The sequence below is a fragment of the Microcaecilia unicolor genome, chromosome 10 (assembly GCF_901765095.1).
Source record: "Microcaecilia unicolor chromosome 10, aMicUni1.1, whole genome shotgun sequence".
Lineage (NCBI taxonomy): Eukaryota > Metazoa > Chordata > Amphibia > Gymnophiona > Siphonopidae > Microcaecilia > Microcaecilia unicolor.
The window spans coordinates 95,423,855-95,446,590 of record NC_044040.1 but is presented as its reverse complement, the minus strand read 5'-3'; the positions used below and the strand labels follow the sequence as shown (position 1 = coordinate 95,446,590).

At 44.8% G+C, this 22,736-nt stretch overlaps 1 protein-coding gene across 1 annotated transcript in view; it reads left to right on the top strand.

Annotated features, from left to right (window-relative positions):
• The window catches only part of DHRS7C (dehydrogenase/reductase 7C), a 598,554-nt gene that overhangs the window by 529,872 nt on the left and 45,946 nt on the right, over positions 1 to 22,736 (top strand). The gene's annotated exons all lie outside the window — the stretch shown is intronic.

Sequence of the window (22,736 nt, the reverse complement as noted above, 5' to 3'; positions counted from 1 at the left end):
TTCATAGCCTGTTCACAGAGGCTTAGTTTTACTCAAAATTCTCTGTTACTGTTGTAAAGTTATTTTATGGTTCATGACCTGCATGTCCCATATAAACACAATTTAACTGTTTCACACCTGAATGATCCACTTTTGTTGTGTTCTTAAATTTAGCATGTCTACTCCTACTCTCAACTATTTCTGGGATATGTTTACTGAGGCACGTTAGTGTTTTTAACGCGCCTTTAAAGTTAAGGGGCATTAGCGTTTTTAACACGTCTTTAAAGTTAAGGCGCGTTAAATGCTAACACACCAATACATTCCTATAGGTGCGTTAGCGTTTGACATGTGTTAAAAATGCTAATGTGCCTATAGCGCACCTTTGTAAACACATTTGATGTCTCATCTTCTCTGAGCAATATAAAACATCTCTCCCCTCTGAAATACTAAAGGGACACCTCTACCCCTCCCAAATTTAGATATATGAATATAGTCTCTATATTCTCAAACATTCATCCAACAAATCCCTTGTGGCAAAAAGCCATAAGGCGATAACTATTAACCTCTGCATATTTAACAGCTCCTACAGCTCCTTATCCAGGAACAACAACACTTTATTATCAATGTATCCCCAATTGCCCCCAAAATTACTCACAAGGGGCACACATGCCTCAGAGCTTCGCACACTATAAACCCTTAATTGGCTCAGTACTGATGATAACACACAAAACGTTGGAGCCAAAAATGCTGCACTTTTGAAACTTCCCAAGTAGAATAGAGGAGCAAAGTACCTGAAGAATAGATGATAAAAATGATTCTTTAACAATCAGCAATATAGAATGTCAAACAGGAATCAATAATATCTCAAAACATTTCACACTTTAAACTTAATTGAGACGATATTAATGATGGCACACAAAAGAATGGAGTTAAAAGCACCGCACCACAAAACTTCCCTACCAGAGTGCAGGCCAGTGTACTCATTGGTTGTACCAATAAAAGAGATCACCACTAGTCTATAAGTCATCCTTCTTCCTCTGTTTCTTCCGAAGTTGCACATAAAGGGGCGGGATGTGCTCCTTTGTCATGATGCCTGAGGCGTGACACCTCAGGACAGCATGTTTAAAACACACTGGATATTCCCTGCAGTCTCACCATTTTGTTTTTTGTTTTTTACTTTTTATTTTTGAATTTTCAAACAACAATCACAGAAATAAACCCTGCAATATCACATAAGAGAATTTAAAATTGAAAAAATAATCAGGAAAAAAATAACAAATTATCACCCTCAATAATACAGGAAACAATGAAACCAAGAACAGGAAATAAAGATAAATGAAAAAAAAAACCCTGCTAGAATAATCCACAGTTATACAAATAAAGAGGAACACATCTTCCACTATTGGCACCTAGCCGACTCTAACAGTGATAATTACTAAGCAGTAACTCTCAATTATTCCTTTGACACAATAAGATGTAGGAGCATTTTAGGTTCCACAAAGAAATAACAATTACCCTCAAGTAATAACACACATTGACAAGGAAATTTTAATACAAAATTGCCACCCAGAGCATAGGTTCTGGGTTAGAACATCATAAATTCCTGGTGTTTCTTTTATGTTTCTCTAGAAAAATCAGGATATAATCATTTGTGCTTAGAACGTTTTATTAATCAATTCTTGTATTCAAAATTTACAGTCTATTAGTTTTTACTCTATAACTTAATTCCCACATACATACTCTCTCACCATACACGCCATCAACCATCCTAACACATACCCTGCATAAGAACTCACTAATACAATTCAATCCTAACTACTCGCTAAATCCACAGATCAGCTACTACTTTCACCATCCATGATCACCATCCATTGTTTATGCCTCTGAAAATAGTTGTATATAGGCTCAACTTTGTAGTACTCCGTCAAGGATCACTCGATTGTATGCTGTGCTCCTTTCAAAATCATGCAATCAGTATCATATTGCTTGAAGTTAATTCATTCCAAATCTCTCTTTAAGGATCACTGAGTATTTGAACGAATAGCATATTCAAATCTTTGAGTTCTTCGCTACTTGCTTCAATCCACATCCACTCGAACAGAACACCTCGGACTCAACACAGTCTGCGTTTCGCTATAACAGCGTCATCAGGAGTCGGGTCAGGCAAATTTTACCTCTGAAAGTCTTCTTCTCCAATGGTGAGATTATAAAGAAAAAATGGATCTGCATCATCTGAAAGGCGTACAACTAGGTCCTTTTTATGAATAGGGTTGACGGAGTACTACAAAGTTGAGCCTATATAGAACTATTTTAGCGAGTAGTTAGGATTGAATTGTATTAGTGAGTTCTTATGCAGGGTATGTGTTAGGATGGTTGATGGCGTGTATGGTGAGAGAGTACGTATGTGGGAATTAAGTTATAGAGTAAAAACTAATAGACTGTAAATTTTGAATACAAGAATTGATTAATAAAATGTTCTAAGCATAACTGATTATATGTTTGATATTTACAATATATATGGGGTGCAGTTATTGTACCATTTGATTTAGCCCAGTCACATTGGTTTGTTAGCATAGAAAAATCAGGAGAGACACATACTATAGAACCAAAAAAAAATAGCTCATCCATAAAATGGAAATACAATCACAGAATATTATTCCTATGGTTCTAAAGTGAAAGTCACCAACGATGTTGTTCTGTGGGCATCTACTTCAAGTGATGATTCCAAAAATTCTGTCAGATTAAGCTGATCCTTCTGACCTCTCTCCAGGCTTTTATCCATACCCAACATCATTTGGGCTTGCCCAGCGTCTATACTGGAAATTATACCATTGAGAGCCAAGCATCTGAAGTCTTTTCCTCCATCAATAATATAGATTAGTCATATAGGGTATTGGTCTACTTGCTTGATTTGGCGATTTAGAGTTTTCTCATTAGCAAGTTGGAGCTGAGTAGTAAATCTATATGTAGTAAATATTGAACAGATTTTTTTTTGGGAGGGGGGGATCATCCCTTTTGGAATGAAGTGCATATGTGGTATAGATATATAGGTGATATTTTCATGTTATGGCAAGTTAGTATTGAAAAACTCAAGGATTTTCACCAATGGATAAATTTCCTTGATTGCAATTTAAAGTTTTCTCTGAACTTTGATCATTCTAGTGTTGCTTATTTAGACATTAGGATCACTAAAACAACACCCCCATAATTCTCTAAAAGATCGGTGCCTAAATTAAGCTCCGATCGTCAATCGAGGCACCAAAATTACTAATCTAGTTTTCGGCGCCTTACTTGACAATCGCAGGCAGTTTTACATTCCAAACAAGAGGCGGGAAATGGGTGGAATGTGGGCATTTCTTGAGTTTCCATGCAGAAAATATATTCAGTAAATGAAGTGGAGGGGCGTAATCGAACGGCGCCGGCCATCTATATGGGCGGCCATCTCTAAGGCTGGCGCCGTAAAGAGGTCTCACGAACCGTATTATCGAAACAAGATGGCCGGCCATCTTTCATTTCGATAATACGGTTGGGGCCGGCCAAATATCAGAGATGGCCGGGTTTGAGATGGCCGGCATCGGTTTTCGCCGATAATGGAAACCGATGCCGGCCATCTCAAACCCGGCCAAATCCAAGGCATTTGGTCGTGGGAGGAGCCAGCATTTGTAGTGCACTGGTCCCCCTCACATGCCAGGACACCAACTGGGCACCCTAGGGGGCACTGCAATGGACTTCAAAAATTGCTCCCAGGTGCACACCTCCTTTACCTTGTGTGCTGAGCCCACCAAATCCCCCCCAAAACCCACTCCCCACAACTATACACCACTACCATAGCCCTTATGGGTGAAGGGGAGCACCTACATGTGGGTACAGTGGGTTTTCGGTGGGGTTTGGAGGGCTCCCATTTACCACCACAAGTGTAACAGGTGGGGGGATGGGCCTGGGTCCACCTGCCTGAAGTGCACTGCACCCACTAAAAACTGCTCCAGGGACCTGCATACTGCTGTCATGGAGCTGGGTATAACAGTTCAGGCTGGCAAAAAAATAATTTTTAATATTTTTTTGGGTGGGAGGAGGTTGGTGACCACTGGGGGAGTAAGGGGAGGTGATCCCCGATTCCCTCCGGTGGTCCTCTGGTCATTTGGGGCACTTTTTGGAGGCTTGGTCCTAAAAATAAATGGTCCAAGTAAAGCCGGCCAAGTGCTCGTCAGAGCCGGCCTTCTTTTTTCCATTATCGGGCGAAGCCAGCCATCTCTTAACCATGCCACCGTCCCGCCTTCGGTACACTGCCAACACGCCCCCTTGAACTTTCTCCGGCTCCGCAACGGAAAGCAGTTGAAGCCAGCCAAAATCGGCTTTCGATTATACCGATTTGGCCGGGTTTAGGATTTGTGTCAGAAAATGACCGGCCTTCTCATTCGAAAATAAGCAGGATAAATGCTGATGACGCCAAAAATCTGTGCCAAGTTTTACAATGCTATAAATAGTGCTCACATGCAGCTGTGTTTGTCTTTTGGGACAGTATGTTGGCATGTTCTACTGCGTTTCTGGTGATATTTTGTGATATCTCTGATCCTCTTCAACCTAATGATGACCCCACTAGCAAAATCCTTAGTCACCCAAGGCCTCAACTCATTCATCTATGCAGACGACATTACAATATACATTCCTTTCAAACACGACTCGACAGAAATCACCAACGAAATCAGGCTCAGCTTAAATACTATGAACTCATGGGCAAATGCATTCCAATTAAAGCTCAACACAGAAAAAACACATTGCCTCATCTTTTCATCCCAACACAACACGAACAAACCCACAAACTTAAACACCCCAGATCATACCCTCCCTATCTCAGACAGCCTGAAATTTCTCGGGGTCACAATCGACCGTAACCTTACACTTGAGAGCCAAGTGAACTCTACAACCAAGAAAATGTTCCACTCTGTGGAAGCTTAAACACATGAAACAATTCTTCCCGAGGGAAACTTTTCGCAACCGGGAGGTACTAAGCCACGTTGACTACTGCAACGGAATCTATGCAGGATGCAAAGAGCAACTCTTAAAGAAATTTCAGACCGCTCAAAACACAGCAGCCAGAAACGCAGCCAGATCAACACGAACATACTTAAATCTCCACTACCCAAGCTGTAAAGGGCTCAAATATAAATCAATTTATGCATCCAGCTTCTCCTACACAAGTACACAATTGTGGAATGCATTACCAAATGCTGTGAAAACAACGTACGACCATCTTAACTTCCGGAAATCACTAAAGACCCACCTGTTCAAAAAGGCTTACTCTACCGACCCAACTTAAGCACCTAAACCCTGCAACACAACGTAACCCAAGCTCGTAATGAACACTATCCAGCTTATAATCGAAAGACAAAAACGCCTATATTGCGACCTAAATCGGGAGATAGGCGTTTATCTCCCAAAAACGAATAACGCGGTATAATCGAAAGCCGAACTTGGACGTTTTCAACTGCACTCCATCGCGGAAGCGTACAAAGTTGACGGGGGCGTGTCGGAGGCGTGGTGAAGGCGGGACTGGGGCATGGTTATCACCCGAACAGAGATGGGCACCTTTCGCCGATAATGGAAAAAAAGTATGCGTTTGTAGGTAGAATTTAGGGCACTTTTCCTGGACCCTGTTTTTTCATGAATAAGGCCCCAAAAAGTGCCCTAAATGACCAGATTACCAACAGAGGGAATCGGGGATGACCTCTCCTGACTCCCCCAGTGGTCACTAACCCCCTCCCACCACAAAAAATGATGTTTCACAACTTTTTATTTTCACCCTCAAATGTCATACCCACCTCCCTGGCAGCAGTATGCAGGTCCCTGGAGCAGTTGTTAGGGGGTGCAGTGGACTTCAGGCAGGTGGACCCAGGCCCATCCCCCCCTACCTGTTACAATTGTGCTGCTTAATGCTTAGTCGTCCAACCCCCCCAAACCCACTGTACCCACATGTAGGTGCCCCCCTTCACCCCTTAGGGCTATAGTAATGGTGTAGACTTGTGGGCAGTGGGTTTTGAGGGGGATTTGGGGGGCTCAATACACAAGGGAAGGGTGCTATGCACCTGGGAGCTCTTTTACCTTTTTTTTTTGTTTTTGTAAAAGTGCCCCCTAGGGTGCCCAGTTGGTGTCCTGGCATATGAGGGGGACCAGTGCACTACGACTCCTGGCCCCTCCCATGAACAAATGCCTTGCATTTATTCGTTTTTGAGCTGGGCGCTTTCATTTTCCATTATCACTGAAAAACAAAAACGCCCAGCTCACAAATTGTCGAATAAAACATGGACGTCTATTTTTTTTGAAAATACGGTTCGGTCCGCCCCTTCACGGACCCGTTCTCGGAGATAAACGCCCAATGACGTTTTCGTTCATTTATGCCCCTCTATATATCTCTTCTTCTCTACTATTCCCAATGTCTCTGTAACTATGAACCTTACTAGACTACAAAATCACTTTGTATTTGTTTCTCTACCGGAGTTGGCGAACACCTTCACAGTACTATGTAAGCCACATTGAGCCTGCAAATAGGTGAGAAAATTTGGGATACAAATGTAACAAATAAATAAATAAATATTGATATGTGCCTTGACCCTCCTTTAAACCTACTCACCTGCATTCAATCCTTTCAACTCCTACATCCTACTCCGTCTTTTCCCGCTCACCTACTGTCCCTTACCCCTACCCCTGCTCCCCTTCCTGACCTTCTTTACCATTCTTGTGTGCGAGTAGGTTTGTGTGTGTGTATCTGCAGCCACTGTTGTTTGTCTGGATGGGTGGATTTGTGTGTGTGTCTGCAGCCACTGTTGTTTGTCTGTCTGGATGTGTGTATATGTGTGTGTCTCTCTGCAGCCACTGTTGTTTGTCTGTCTGGATGTGTGTATATGTGTGTGTCTCTCTGCAGTCACTATTGTTTGTCTGTCTGGATGTGTGTATATGTGTGTGTCTCTCTGCAGTCACTATTGTTTGTCTTGGGGGTAGAGGATTTATGTGTGTGTGTCTGCAGCCACTGTTGTTTCTCTTGGGGGTGAGTTGTGTGTGTGTGTGTGTGTGTGTGTGGCTTCAGAGGAAAGAATGAGTGCTATGCATTTCATTGTTGCCACATTTCTGGCTCAACAGCGGCAGAGACGAGGAGAGAGGAAGAGGAAGAGATGTGGTTCAGTGGGTATATAGGCCTAGGACACAGTTCATGGACCTCACAGATAGGCAGTGTATCCACAGATGCTGCTTTACTACTACTACTACTACTATTTAGCATTTCTATAGCGCTACAAGGCATACGCAGCGCTGCACAAACATAGAAGAAAGACAATCCCTGCTCAAAGAGCTTACAATCTAATAGACAAAAAATAAAGTAAGCAAATCAAATCAATTAATGTGTACAGGAAGGAGGAGAGGAGGGTAGGTGGAGGCGAGTGGTTACGAGTCAAAAGCAATGTTAAAGAGGTGGGCTTTCAGTCTAGATTTAAAGGTGGCCAAGGATGGGGCAAGACGTAGGGGCTCAGGAAGTTTATTCCAGGCGTAGGGTGCAGCAAGACAGAAGGCGCAAAGTCTGGAGTTGGCAGTAGTGGAGAAGGGAACGGATAAGAAGGATTTATCCATGGAGCGGAGTGCACGGGAAGGGGTGTAGGGAAGGACGAGTGTGGAGAGATACTGGGGAGCAACAGAGTGAGTACATTTATAGGTTAGTAGAAGAAGTTTGAACAGGATGCGAAAATGGATAGGGAGCCAGTGAAGCGACTTGAGGAGAGGGGTAGTATGAGTAAAGCGACCCTGGCGGAAGACGAGACGGGCAGCAGAGTTTTGAACCGATTGGAGAGGGGAGAGGTGACTAAGTAGGAGGCCAGCAAGAAGCAGATTGCAGTAGTCTAAACGAGAGGTGACAAGGGTGTGGATGAGGGTTTTGGTAGAGTGCTCGGAAAGAAAGGGGCGGATTTTACGGATGTTGTAAAAAAAGAAACGACAGGTCTTGGCGATCTGCTGGATATGAGCAGAGAAGGAGAGAGAAGAGTCAAAGATGACCCCAAGGTTTCGAGCTGAGGAGACAGGGAGAATGAGAGAGCCATCAACAGAAATAGAAAACGGGGGGGGGGGGGGGGGGGGGGGGGGGGGGCGGGGGAGTGGGAGGTGGGTTTGGGGGGAAAAATGAGAAGCTCGGTTTTGGTCATGTTTAATTTCAGGTGGCGTTGAGACATCCAGACAGCAATGTCAGACAAGCACGCTGAAACTTTGGTTTGGATGCAAGGTGAGATATCAGGGGTAGAAAGGTAGATTTGGGAGTCATCAGCATAGAGATGGTAGGAAAAGCCATAGGATGAGATTAATGAACCAAGGGAAGAAGTGTAGATAGAAAAGAGGAGGGGACCAAGAACAGAACCCTGAGGTACGCCGACAGGCAGAGGGATAGAAGTAGAAGAGGATCCACACCTGGAGTATTGTGTTCAGTTCTGGTCGCCTCATCTCAAAAAAGATATAAAGGAATTGGAGAAGGTGCAGAGAAGGGCGACAAAAATGATAAAAGGGATGGGACGACTACCTTATGAGGAGAGGTTAAGACTGCTAGGACTCTTTAGCCTGGAGAAAAGGCGGCTGAGGGGTGATATGATAGAGGTCTACAAAATAATGAGTGGGGTAGAGCGGACAGATGCGAAGCGTTTGTTTACGCTTTCTAACAATAATAGAACTAGGGGACACAAGATGAAATTAGAATGTGGTAGGTTTAAAACAAATTGGAGAAAGTTTTTCTTTACTCAGCGTGTGGTTAGACTCTGAAACTCATTGCCGGAGAAGGTAGTGACGGCAGCTGGCCTTGCTGAGTTTAAAGGGGGTCTGGACAGATTCCTGAAGGAAAAGTCCATTGATCGTTATTAAATTCTGGGTTTTTGCCAGGTTCTTGGGGCCTGGATTGGCTGCTGTCGGAGACAGAGTGCTGGGCTTGATGGATCTTTGGTCTTTTCCCAGCGTGGCAGTGCTTATGTACTTATGTAAAGGTGCAGAGGGAGAGGTAGGAAGAGAACCAGGAAAGGACAGAGCCCTGGAATCCAAGTGAGGACAGGGTATTGAGAAGTATGCTGTGATTGACAGTGTCAAAAGCAGCAGAAAGATCAAGAAAAATGAGGATGGAATATTGACCTCTGGATTTAGCCAGTAATAGGTCATTGGAGACTTTAGTAAGCGCAGTTTCGGTTGAGTGGAGAGGGCGAAAACCAGATTGTAGTGGGTCAAGAATAGCATGTGAGGAGAGAAAATCAAGGCAGCGGTTGTGAACAGCACACTCAAGTAATTTGGAGAGAAAAGGGAGGAGGGAGATGGGTCGGTAATTAGAGGGACAAGTAGGGTCGAGTGAAGGCTTCTTAAGGAGAGGTGTGACCACAGCATGTTTAAAGGCAGAGGGACAGTTGCAGTGGAAAGTGAGAGGTTGAGAATGTGACAGATAAAATGAATAAGAGCAGGTGAGATTGCATTAAGAAGGTGGGTGGGAATGGGATCAGAGGAACAGGTGGTACATTTTAAGAAAGAAAGGAGAAGTGTAGTTTCCTCTATAGTAACTTCAGGAAAGGAGGAAAAGGAATGAGGGGAAGGAGAGAGAGGGGAACGGACTAGTAGAGGGAGAGGTGGCGAGGTAGAGAATTCAAGGTTTATCTTTTGAACCTTGTCGTGAAAGAATTCAGCAAGGGTCTGAGGAGATAATGAAGGGGGAGTTGGGGGAGGGCGGCACCTTGAGGAGAGAGTTCAATGTGGTGAAGAGAAGTCAAGGGTTAGAGCCAAGAGAGTTGGTCAGTTGGATATAATAATCCTGTTTGGCGCGTAAAAGAGCAGATTGGAAGGAGGTCAGCATGAATTTAAAGTGTAAGAAATCAGCAAGGGCCCGAGATTTCCGCCAGAGGCGTTCGGCGGAGCGGGTACAGGAACGTAGGTAGCGGATATTAGAAGTCAGCCAAGGTTGGGGTTTTGTACGCCTTATAGGGCGGGTCATCAAAGCTGCAAGTGTGTCTAAGGCAGAGGATAGAGTATTGTTGTAAGAAGAAACAGCCTCGTTGACAGACGTGGATGGTGCCACAGTAGAGAGGAGGTTTGAAACATGGGAGGATAGAGATGAAGGGTCAATATCGTGAAGACTCCTAGATAAATTAGATAGGGAGAGCATCATGTACCTCTGTGAGCAGCTGCAGGAAGATATAGAACCCAGTACTTGGAGGAGACATGCCCTGTCAGTGCAAAGCCCTGGCTTTCCTGGCCACAGGAACCTTTCAGACCCCTGTTGGAACTGCTGCAGGCATCTGCCAGCCAGCCACCTCACTTTGGATTGCACAGTTCCTGGACTGTTTCATGAAGAGGGACACTCAGTGCATTATATTCCTCATGCGTGAGGCAGAACAACAGAGGACCATGACAGCCTTCTATGATGTGGCAGACTTCCCATTGGTCCTGGGAGCTACAGATGGTACCCACATTGCTCTCAGACCACCACCAGGCATTGAGGCAGCATATAGGAATAGAAAGTTATACCATTCCTTAAATATGCAAGTGGTGTGTGATACATTCCAGAGAATTATAGATGTCTGTGCAAATTACCCTGATTTCTGCCATGATGCCCTCAGCCAATCAGGCATCAGTGAGGCGTTTCTGAGTGGAGAGATCACTGGGGGATGGCTGCTAGGTGAGACCCACAGTACAACCTACAACTTTCAAACACCAATTTTCTCTGTTTGCTCCTCCAAGTGCATGACCACCTATGCTCCCGAGGTCTACAGGATGCTAACAACACTCTATGTATTTATTTATTATTAAAACTTGCTAGATCACTATAACTACCGTAGGCAGAGCAAAGTAGTGTACATATTAAAATTTAAAAGAGAAGAAAAGAACTCCATTGCAGGACAGGAAAGTGTATTAATCAAACCAAGAAAGAGAAAGCAAAGGAGGAAGGGGTAAGGTAGGGAGAGAAAAGTCCGCTAATGACTTCCAAAACAGCATGTCAATCTGATCCACCAAAAGTCAGTTTACAAAAACAAGTTTTAAAAGATTTGAAGGAAGTCTCAGACCAAAGGAAAAAGGGAAGATTGTTCCAAATGTGTGTGTGGGGGTGGGGGTGGGGGGGGGGGCGGGGGGCGAGAAAATAAAAAGTGCTATGTCTAGTGGATTCATAATATACTTGCTTAGGGCCATGTAGAGATACACAAAGAAAAGCAGAAACCGAGGAAGGCTTGACAAACCCAGGAACAAAACAATTAAAATTTATGATTTAAAATATGTATAAAAATGGCATAAAACAAATACTCAAAAGGAATGATATATGCACAATAAAATGAATATATTAACAGTCCAATAATATACATAAAAGATGTCAAAACTCAATGCACAATAAAATAAATGTACTGGGGGGGAGTGATGACGTCAGCTTCCTGAATGGACACCTGATCTTGGGCTCCGGTGTAACAGGCCACATTAACCCCCTGCCCAGACTATACCCGGGGTTAAAGTGGCCTAGGCCAGAGTATACCACGGGGGATAAACTGGTCTAAAGGCCAGACTATATCCCCCTAGGCCAGAATATACCCCGGAGTTTACTCTGGCCTAGGCCAGAATATACCCCTCCAGGGCAGAATAGAATATACCCCTCCAGGGCAGAATACACCAGAATATACCCCCCCGGGGTTTACTCTGGCCTAGGCCAGAATATACCCCTCCAGGGCAGAATAGAATATACCCCTCCAGGGCAGAATACACCAGAATATACCCCCCCGGGGTTTACTCTGGCCTAGGCCAGAATATACCCCTCCAGGGCAGAATAGAATATACCCCTCCAGGGCAGAATACACTATCTATGCCCAGGGGGATAAAGTAGCTTAGGCCAGAATATAGCCCCCCCAGGGAAGAATATACCCATTTTTGCCTTGGGGTATATCCTGCCCTAGGGGGTACAGCCTAGGCCAATTTATACCTAGTAACATAATGTTTAATTAATTTGACTGTTCATAATATAATAAAAGTCATAACGTCCTGAAACTTCATCTTCTAAGACTAGGAGCTCCTCACTTTAATATAAACATTCAAAGTTAAACACTGATAACAACATCAAAATGACCCCCCCCCCCCCCCCCCCCCCCCACCCAGGGAAGAATATACCCATTTTTGCCTTGGGGTATATCCTGCCCTAGGTCCTGAAACTTCATCTTCTAAGACTAGGAGCTCCTCACTTTAATATAAGCGTTCAAAGTTAAACACTGATAACAACATCAAAATGATCATGCTTGTTTTCAAGATAAAGTGTGTGTTCTGTTGTTGACTGCAGATTGAAACTTGTGGGATAGGTCAACCAATCCATGGAGTCACCAACTTTTGTGTGGATGACAATGTCACAACTCAGCAGATTTGCTGTGGCCATGATCTCTGCATCAGTTGCCCATACTCCATCACGGGAGATGCCAGAGATGTTCACATATTCATTCACCTTTTGGTTCAAGTAGTCCTGTAGTTTTCTTCTCAAGTCATTTTTCATGTGGTGGATGACTTTCTTTCTGAGCAGGGAGTGGTTGTCCTCTGTTCCTGTCAGAAAGTAGCTGATGGCCCGGAAGTAGCAGTTGCCATCACCTTTGGTTTTATATGTGCGCCGTGGTTGTCCAAGGTCCCTTGTGCATCCACAATACACAACCTTACCAAATGTAAGGCCAAGAGTTGTGCTAAGATACTTTCTTTCTGAACTTGGTAGTGGGTTGAAAGTCTTGGTTTCCTTATGTTTCTGTGCAGCAGAGTCACTGAGACAATCATCAGAGGACTGAGGCGGTGGAGTAGTCTCTTCATCCTGGTAAATCTTAAGGTTGCTGGCATGGTAGGTGTTCTTCAGTATCTTGCCATTCTTATTGTTCTTAAGTTTTACTCGTCCCTTGGTCAAGGATTCCACAACAAAGTAGGGTCCAATCCAGCGTGGTTCCATCTTTGAACCCATGCGATGAATACATTGCTTATTCTTGATGTAAACGATGGTTCCAGCAGTGATTTCTTTTTGGCTGTTGTGTCGATGGTCAAAGGCACGCTTCTGGTGTTCCTGGGCAGAGTGAATGTTGGTACTGACAGTTGAGCAGAGCTTTTTATGAATGGTTGTCAGTGTATTTAGCACATCAGGGTTGGCATCATCTGAAAGGGGCATGGTGTCCATAGTGTCATATTCTGAGGGATTGAGGTCCATAGGAAGCTTGGCCTTCCGTCCATACATGACCTCAAATGGAGTGCACTTGGTTGAGGCATGCACAGATGTGTGATAGGCAAACAAAACACCAGGGATGAACTGGTCCCAGTTGTTTCCTTGTTCATTGACAAGCTTACTGAGAGATTCCTTGAGTGTTCGATTGTCACGTTCCCGCTGGCCATTTGTTTGTGGGTGGTAAGCAGATGAAATGCGGTGATCTGTTTGAAAATGCTCCATCAGGTTGTCGATAATCGAGTTCACAAACTCTCGTCCCTGGTCACTTATGACAGTGTCCATACAGCCAAGGCGGCAAATAACGGAGTACAAAAAATTTGCTACTGACTTGGCTTCAGTCCACTTTGAGAAATGATCAGTGGCAGCAACGATATATTTGTTGCCATTCGATGTTTCCTGAAGAGGACGCATCATATCAATCCCGACTAAGCTCCATACTTTTCCAGGCACTGGTATACTGTTGAGTGGTGGAGCCTCCTTGCTGATTTTGGGATTTGTAACAAAACATTTTTGACAGGCTTTGACATATTGGTGAATGTCGTTCTTCATTTCCTTCCAGTAATAACGGACAGAGATTTTGGCTAATGTTTTATCTCTGCCAAAATGGCCACCAGAAATTGGGTTGTCATGACAGCCTTAAGGATATTTGGCAGTTGTCTTTTAGTTAGAACCTCCTTTTCCCCATGGAAAAGAATCCCTCTGTCTGCTCGATATGCTTAGCTGTTTGTCTGAACTGGGTCTTGGCATTTAGACGTTTCTCTGGAGGTAGATCGTAGATCCACAGGGGGTACTTTTGTTGTGCTGCAGTGTAGAATGTCAAAAGTTGGTTATACAGTTGGTCTTCCATGGTTGTCAACAATGGTAAAGTAAAGAGTTTGGTGTTAGAAGAAGCAGCTGTGTGTATGAGGATGATAAAAAGAGATCTGCACTTTTCAACCAATTAGAGACAGGGTGAGAAAACCAGGGAAGTGACAACAGAGGAAGCAGCTTCTCAACCAATCAGAGACATGCTGAGAAAGTGTTAGAGGAAGCAACCAATCAGAGACAGGCTGAGAAAGTGTTAGAGGAAGCAGCACAGATGGTATATTCTGGCCTGGAGGGGTATATTCTGGCCTAGGCTACTTTTATTATATTATGAACAGTCAAATTTGTTGAACATTATGTTACAATTGCATTATATTGTTTTAGAGGGAGTATGAATTGGCCTAGCCCCCAATTTATATTCCCGGGGTATAATCTGGCCTGAGGGGGTATAAAGTGGCCTAGGCCAGAGTATACCCCGGGGTTAAACTGGTCTAGGCTAGAATATACCCGGGGTATACTCTGGCCTAGGCCACTTTAACCCCGGGTATAGTCTGGGCGGGGGGTATACTCTGGCCTGTTACACTGGTTCTTCCTCCCGAATTAAAGCTATTATCGCAATCCTTCTGGATTTTACTGGCATGATTAAAAGTTCTATCGCCTGACTAAAGATATAGGATGTCCCAGAAACCAAAACATCAGATATTAAAGAGTCTGTTCGCCAATTTCGGAGGCAAAAAGTTGGGGCGACACCAACGCAAGCCATGCGGCCTGCTTCGCCGGTTAAATCTCGGCCTTCGCCGGATAACAATGGGTTGGAGGAGGACGGAGAAGAGGAGCCGGTGAATTTAAGGAATCTTACCCGAGAGGTACAGAGGTGTTTTAAAGATTTACAATCTGAGCTGAAAGAGATGCGGGGCGAGCTTGCCACGCGTATAGACACTATGCATAAGGGCATGCGGGGGCTGGGGCCCGGTTTGAGGATTTGGAGATACAAGTGGAAGAACAGGGGGAAGCAATGACCAATTTACAGAAGAAATATAATACTCTGCAGGTACACTGCACAGATTTGCAAGTAAAACTGGATGTTTGAAAACGGTAACGGAATTCAAACATGCGTGGGATAAACATAAAGGAATCTTGTTCAGAAGGAATGGATCCTCAGGAGCTTAGCCGAGATTGGGTGGCAGAGCCGGTGGTGGGAGGCGGGGCTGGTGGTTGGGAGGCGGGGATAGTGCTGGGCAGACTTATACAGTCGGTGCCAGAGCTGGTGGTGGGAGGCGGGGCTGGTGGTTGGGAGGCGGGGATAGTGCTGGGCAGACTTATATGGTCTGTGCCAGAGCCGGTGGTGGAAGGCGGGACTGGTGGTTGGGAGGCGGGGATAGTGCTGGGCAGACTTATACGGTCTGTGCCAGAGCTGGTGGTGGGAGGCGGGGCTGGTGGTTGGGAGGCGGGGATAGTGCTGGGCAGACTTATACGGTCTATGCCCTGAAGAGGACAGGTACAAATCAAGGTAGGGTATACACAAAAAGTAGCACATATGAGTTTATCTTGTTGGGCAGACTGGATGGACCGTGCAGGTCTTTTTCTGCCGTCATCTACTATGTTTTACTATGTTTTTACTATGCTTTCGAGGCATACCGAAGAATAATAATCAGGAAAATGTGCGAGAGGTGATTCAGGCCTTGTGTTGACCCTTGTTGGGACTTGAGGAAACAGCACCGCCTATTAAGCTGGAACAGGCACACAGGGTGAGGCACGCACTCCCGGATAATAGGCCTTGAGATATCGTAGTGTGCTTTTCTAGATATGTGGACAAGGAAAATATCTTGCAAAAAGCGTGGGATCTTCCAGCTTTAAAATATCAGGATGCCTCGGTTACAATCTATCAAGATTTGTCAGCCTATACCTTGGCTAAATGATGGGAATTTAAACCAATTTTGGACATTCTCAGAAAGGAGCAGATTAAATATCACTGGCTATTCCCCTTTGCTCTCAGCTGCCCGCTCAAAGGTGCTGTACACAGCATCAAGGGCCTAGGAGAGGCATGGCAACTGTTGCGGGAGGCAGGTTTGGCGACACATACTTCGGTAGAACCTATGGAAGGGCCCGCGGGGGTCTCCTCTAAAGCTCGGCGTTGGACCAGAATCGTAAATAAAGGGAAACGTCTTCAGCGACACTCGAATGCTAAGACATGAGCCTTTTGGGGCTGGTGATGGTCGGCAGAGACAAACAAGTTGATGACACCAGCTAAGCTGGGCAGTTAGAGCCAAGCGAGGGAAAGGAGAAGATGGATTCTCTGGGATGTGACTATAAGACTAAGCTTTTCAGTTGGGCATGATAAGGGAGGCTAAAGAGGGTTTTTTTTCCAGCTGGTGGCGGGGGGAGGCCTCACGGGGGGCAGGGGTTCTATGAATGGGAGTATGCAAGTAAGTGGGATAAACAATCCGGAGGGGTCAGTTAATGGGGGGGGGGGAGGGGGATTGGGATGTCTGTTTGGGGGGTGATGTCATTTTTTTTGTTAGGGTTTTTCCTGATGGGTCTATCTCTCTTAGATTGGGGAGGTGGGATTCGGGGGAAGAGGAAGGGGGACTGGATTAATGGGTTGGAAGGGAGGGGTAGAGCAGAGTTGAACAGGGGGAAGGGGGATGTTTACTATTACTTTGGGGAGGGATTGGTTAGGGGGGAGGCTTTAGGGAGGTGGGAGGGAAGGGGCTGTTTAATTTTGTGTTAGTGTTCAGGGGGATCGAACTGACACACTTGGGTTGCTATCTGTTAATATGCCAGTTGCTGAGGTGAATTTGACCCTGGCTAATGCTTATGCGCCTAATCTTGGCCAGAACGAATTTTTGATCTAAGGGCCCAAATAGGGGGCTTCACTCAGAGCCCCTTGATATGGGCTGGGGATTTTAATGCCTGTTTGAATCCTAGGGTGGATGCGATGGGACAGAAACGCCTTAAGATCATCCCACCAATTTCTCAATCTGCACTTCCCCAGCTGTAAAGGACTAAAATACAAGCTGATACATGCCACCACCTTCTCTTACATGAGCACGCAGCTGTGGAATGCACTACCTACAGCCCTGAAAGCTACTGACGAAATAACTAACTTCCGCAAATCCCTGAAGACACATCTCTTCCATAAGGCCTACAAAGAGAACCCATAGCCTTACAAAACTACCTCACCAATCCACACAGTTATTACAGTCCACCTTGCACCCTGCAGAACACCCTCCTTTCTCTCTACCCTCACCTAATCTCCTTCTCTCTACCCTTACCTAATCTCTGAACAATACTAATGGTAAATGATATCATGGATTAACTATGTCAGAATCCAAACTCTGTAAGCCACATTGAGCCTGCAAATAGGTGGGAAAATGTGGGATACAAATGCAATAAATAAATAAATAAATAAATAAATAAAATAAACTAGTTATGAAAGCATTCAATCTTTTTGTTCAGGAACTGGGGCTGTATGATGCTTGGAGAGAAATCAATGGTACCTTGAGGGACTATACTTACTTCTCATTTTCTCATGTATTGTTAGATGTCACTTTTCGGGGCCAAATAGGGAAGGCCTCTATAGGGAATCTTACTCTTTTTGATCACGCCCCTTGTCAAGTGGAGATTTTAGATATATATGCTGAAAGGGGGGACCGCTTTTGAACCCTTAATACTACTCTATTGAAAGATGCAGCTATAGTGCGGGAATATAGAGAAGTATTGAAGGACTACCTGGCTAATAATCTGGACTCAGGACCATATTTACAGGTGGTATGGGATGCGTTGAAGGCTGTTACGAGAGGCTTCTTTTTGAAACATGCAGCTTTAAAGAAACGGAAAAGCGCGTCTCTTAAGGGTTTTTTTTCACTCAATGTATAGCTCAGTTGGAAGGGGAGCATAAGATGAGTGGATCCCCAAAAGTGTTGGGGGAGTTGCGCGAGGCTCGGCTGTCTCTTGAAAGCCTGTATCAGGAGGATGTTCAATATGCTATGGATAGGGTGAAACAGCGCTATTACAAATATTCGGGTAAAGCTAGCTCCATCTTGGCATGCAAACTTAGGAAGGCTAATGCGGACAGGACAATAGGGAAGATTAGAGATACTGAGGGACATTTGTTGTCTAAGTCCTCTCTTATCAGGACTTGCTTTAAGGACTTTTTGAAAGGTTTATATATTCATGATGAGGCTATACAGGAATCGGATATAGACTCCTATTTAGGGTTGTCCACATTGCCTTGTCTCTCAGAGCTCCAGAGGGAGCAACTGGAAGCAGTGATATCTCCAGATGAAGTGCAGAAAGCTATTAGGTTAATGGCTTGGATTACTGTTCTTTTAAAAGAAGGGAAGGATAGTACAGATTGCCAGTCCTACCGTCCCATCTCAGTATTGAATGTGGATGTTAAGCTCTTGGCAAGGTCCTGGCAGTACGTTTGGGGGGAGTGTTACCTACTTTAAAACACCCTGATCAGGTAGGGTTTGTATCTAAGAGACATGCGATGGATAATATTTGTAAAGTTGTAAATTTAAATTATATATCCTCAAAGTCGAATAGGCAAGCCTTTTTGCTGGGAATAGATGCTGAAAAAGCCTTTGATAGGGTTCACTGGGGTCTGGGGCTTTTTAAATAAAGTGCTGACCACTATGGGTGTAGGATTCATATTTATGAATTGGATTTCAGTGCTGTATTCCAACCCCATGGCATGTGTTTGTATCAGTGGGGGATACTCGGCTAGGTTCTCTCTCACCAGAGGCACAAGACAGGGGTGTCCCTTGTCTCCACTACTATTTGCCCTAGTGATGGAACCTTTGGCACTGGCAGTGAGGAGTAACCCTGATATCAGAGGAGTAAGGGTGGGAGACATGGAGCACAAAATTAGCTTGTTTGCAGATGATGTACTGTTGTCACTTACAAATCCTATTACTACCTTGCCTAACCTGCTGTAAGTTATTCAGGCATATTCCCAAGTCTCGGGGTTTAAAGTGAATATGAGTAAAATGGAGGCCCTTAATTTAACTATACCCCCTTCTATGTTGGGGCAGCTCCAGCAGTCCTTCCCATTTCGGTGGGCGGATAGCATACAATATTTAGGGGTTTGGGTGACTTCTGACTATTCGCAACTATATGCAGCTAACTATCCCAAATTACTATTGACTATAAAAAAGGACCTAGAGCGATGGAAACAGCAAAGCTTGTCATGGTTTGATCGTATCTCCACTATCAAAATGAATGTGTTACCCAGATTGCTGTACGTGTTCCAAGTGCTGCCATTTAAGGTGCCTCGGAAGGTTATTGTGGAATTTCAAGGGGTAGTGATCAAATTTATTTGGGGGGGGGGGGGGGGGGGAAGAAGCCGCGGTTGTCTCATAGGGTTCTTTTTTGGGATGCTGCATGTGGGGGGCTGGGGTTCCGGAATTGTGGATTACTGAGCAGCTCAAGGATGCTCGGCGATTGAGTGGTTTCAAAACAATCCTGATAAACTATGGGTACAAATTGAACAAAAGCAGGTTGGCCAGGTGTTATTGAAATACTTAATGTGGCTCCCACGTAGACATAGATTTTTGCAAGCTGGGGTTTCACCTATTGTTAGGCATTGTGAGCTAGTTACCCAAGACCCAGCCAGGGCTGACCCTGCTTAGCTTTCTGCACACACCATCGGCTCCACAGCTCCCTGGAATTCACCACAACTCTGCCTTCCCCCACAGGGTGTCCTCTGCCTTCCTGTCTCCTTTCTCACAAATGCTCATCACAACCAGGCTTCTTATGACCAAAGGTTTTATTAGTTTCCATTTAACATCATCTTCATTGCTTATTTCATTTCTTCTTTAACTTAAACATAACCAAACATTTACTCAGTGTCTTTTAGTTAAAGCACTTCAGACCCAGAGCAGTTCCTCTGGCTTTCACCATTGAAACAGCAAAACAAAATCATTTACTTTCATTCCTTCATAGTTCAAACAGCAAAACAAAAGCATTTACTTTTACTGCTCAGAGGCTAGTGCAGCTGTCACCTTTTCAGCAGAGCCCTTACCCAGTGTTTCCATCTCCTCCTCCCATCTTTCCACCATTGCTTTAATAAAGCTGCCTGAAACCCTCTAACACCTGGTTCCACTTCCCAATCAACTCCAGGCTTCTCACTCTTTTGCCCAGAATCCTTCCCCTTACTCTGATTCCCTTGCTGTTGCACTGCATTCTGGGCTTTGTAGTTTACTGCTCCCTCACATACCCCCCTGGCCAAACAATTGCTAGTCCGTTTCATTTTTGATTCTTGCTTCAACGGACTAGCAATCTGGTATATACCCTCGGCAGGCTGTACCCACTCATTTGCCTGATGCTGTCTCTGATTTCTTCCCTTTAGCGGCCCCTCTGCCCGAATACCTACCAGCCCTGCTTTCCCTCTTAAACAGCGTGGAAATGCGGGCCAATCCCATCCCAGGATTAGTTCTTGTGGCAGTCTAGGTAATAAGGCCACCCACACCCATTGTGTACCTAAAGGTCCTTTTATCTGAACCCTCTGGAGGGGATATGTGGTGGAAGCCCCGTGAATACACTGAATACTAACCTCCCAGTCCCTATTATTATCTCTCCAACCCCTTCCTTTCTTTATTCTCTCTCACAGGGACCAAGAAAGCATAGTCTGATCCGCCCCAGAATCTAACAGTGCATTCACCCTGACCCCCAGTACCTCCACTGTTTGCTGCCATGGCTTCACCCCTGGCCCCTGGGAGCAGGAGGTGAATCCCAACCTTGCAAAACAGTCCTTCCTCAAGTGTCCCTTTCTTCCACATCTATAACACATTCTCTCCTCATTCATACCCTGCCTGGCCTCCACTCCCTTAGTCCCCTTTTCCTTATATGTCCGAGCAGCCCTCTCCGACATATCCTTAGACTGGAAGGCCACCCCCCCCTGGTCCTCCTAAACATTGAGACTCAAGGTAACATTCCATACATTTAATAGCTGCTTCTAATGTTTCACAACCTCTCTTAACCAAGTCAGTTCTTACTATTGCAGGCAGAGCCTCTAAAAATTGCTCCAATACCAGCTCTTGTAAGATCTGCCTTACTGACCTCTTATCAGGTTCTAGCCACTTTGTGGCAAGGTCCATTAGTTTCTGCACCAGAGCTCTCGGGGTCTGGCCCTCTGTCCACCTCCAACTCTGGAAGCGGCGACGATAGGCCTGCTCACTGACGTTGTACCTGTCCAAAATGGCCCTTTTAAGGTGACCATAGTCCGTTACCTCCGCTGGAGTCAGACCCCAGAACGCCGCCAAGGCCTATCCGGCTAATGCGGGAGCCAACCGAATGGCCCACTGCTCCTGAGGCCATTCTGCTGCCACGGCCACTTGCTCAAAAGTTCCCAAGTAATCCTCAATATCATCACCTGGAGCCAATTTTCCCCAGGACAGCCAATTCACCTGTCGAGGTTCTCCATACCCCCGCGCTCCTCCAGCCTGCATCCTATCCTGTAATAGGTCTAGCAGAGGTTGCTGCTGGGCTCGTGATGCCGCCAGGGACTCCTCCAGGAACTTCTGGGCCCTCTTTTGTTGTTTCTGGAACTGGTGTGCCATAAACGCTATCAGCTCCTTCGGATCCATGACTCTGTGCGTATGCCTTCACCTGCAAAACACAATACACAGGACCCAAGTGCTGCTCCTCAGAGTATATCCTGCCTAGAGCCCTTAACTCCTCCACTTTTCACAATCCTCCCCCAATTCTGTGTCTGCTTACCAGACACAGGTGAGGTATTTGCATCTACACGTGGGACTTTGATGGATCCCACCACTACCACCACTTTGTGAGCTGGTCACTCTTCCAAGACCTGGCCAGAACTGACGCTGCTTAGCTTTCAGCACACACCGCCACCGTTGGCTCCACAGCTCCCTGGAATTCACCACAACTCTGCCTTCCCCCACAGGGTGTCCTCTGCCTTCCTGTCTCCTTTCTCACAAATGCTCATCACAACCAGGCTTCTTATGACCAAAGGTTTTATTAGTTTCCATTTAACATCATCTTCATTGCTTATTTCATTTCTTCTTTAACTTAAACATAACCAAACATTTACTCAGTGTCATAGGCGGTCGGTGGCCTAACTGTTTGGGGAGGCTAAAGGGGGCGGGGTTAGGGATGGTGCCAGTGGTGGGGCTTACATCAATAATTGTCTGACAACACACAGAAAAAAAATAAGTACCACATCCCAAATGTAAAAAGTTACAAGCACCACCCTAATTAGTGAGATTGAAGGTTAGCAAGTGAAAGTTTTCTTGCAGTGTATTCGGTATATAAATTTGTCATGGTGGAGAAGAGACTGAATCCCAAGGAGGGGCTGCTGGTTATTGACAAGTAAGCCTTCTATGTGCATGTAAAATGGATTTATATATCATAAATGACATATATTTTAAACTCAATTATTTCAAGCACTTACCAACACTAAATCACATACACATCTATGGTACAATTCAACATCATATCCTCCAAAATATTTTAAAACCATGTCTGATGTTATGACAAACAAACTAAAATTAAAGTGTTGATGTCACCTCAATAAGGCCAACACACAATCCTTCAACCGCAAAACACTATGCATAAACATCCTTTTAGGGTGGATAGTGTTCACAATCAGCTCTTTTATTAATGACCAGACAGAGATAAGAGTTTTCAATTTTGGCACAGTATAAGTCATCACAAGAACAAAATGGACTGCATTAGGGGCTTATAGCCCATTTAGTTATGTTTAAAC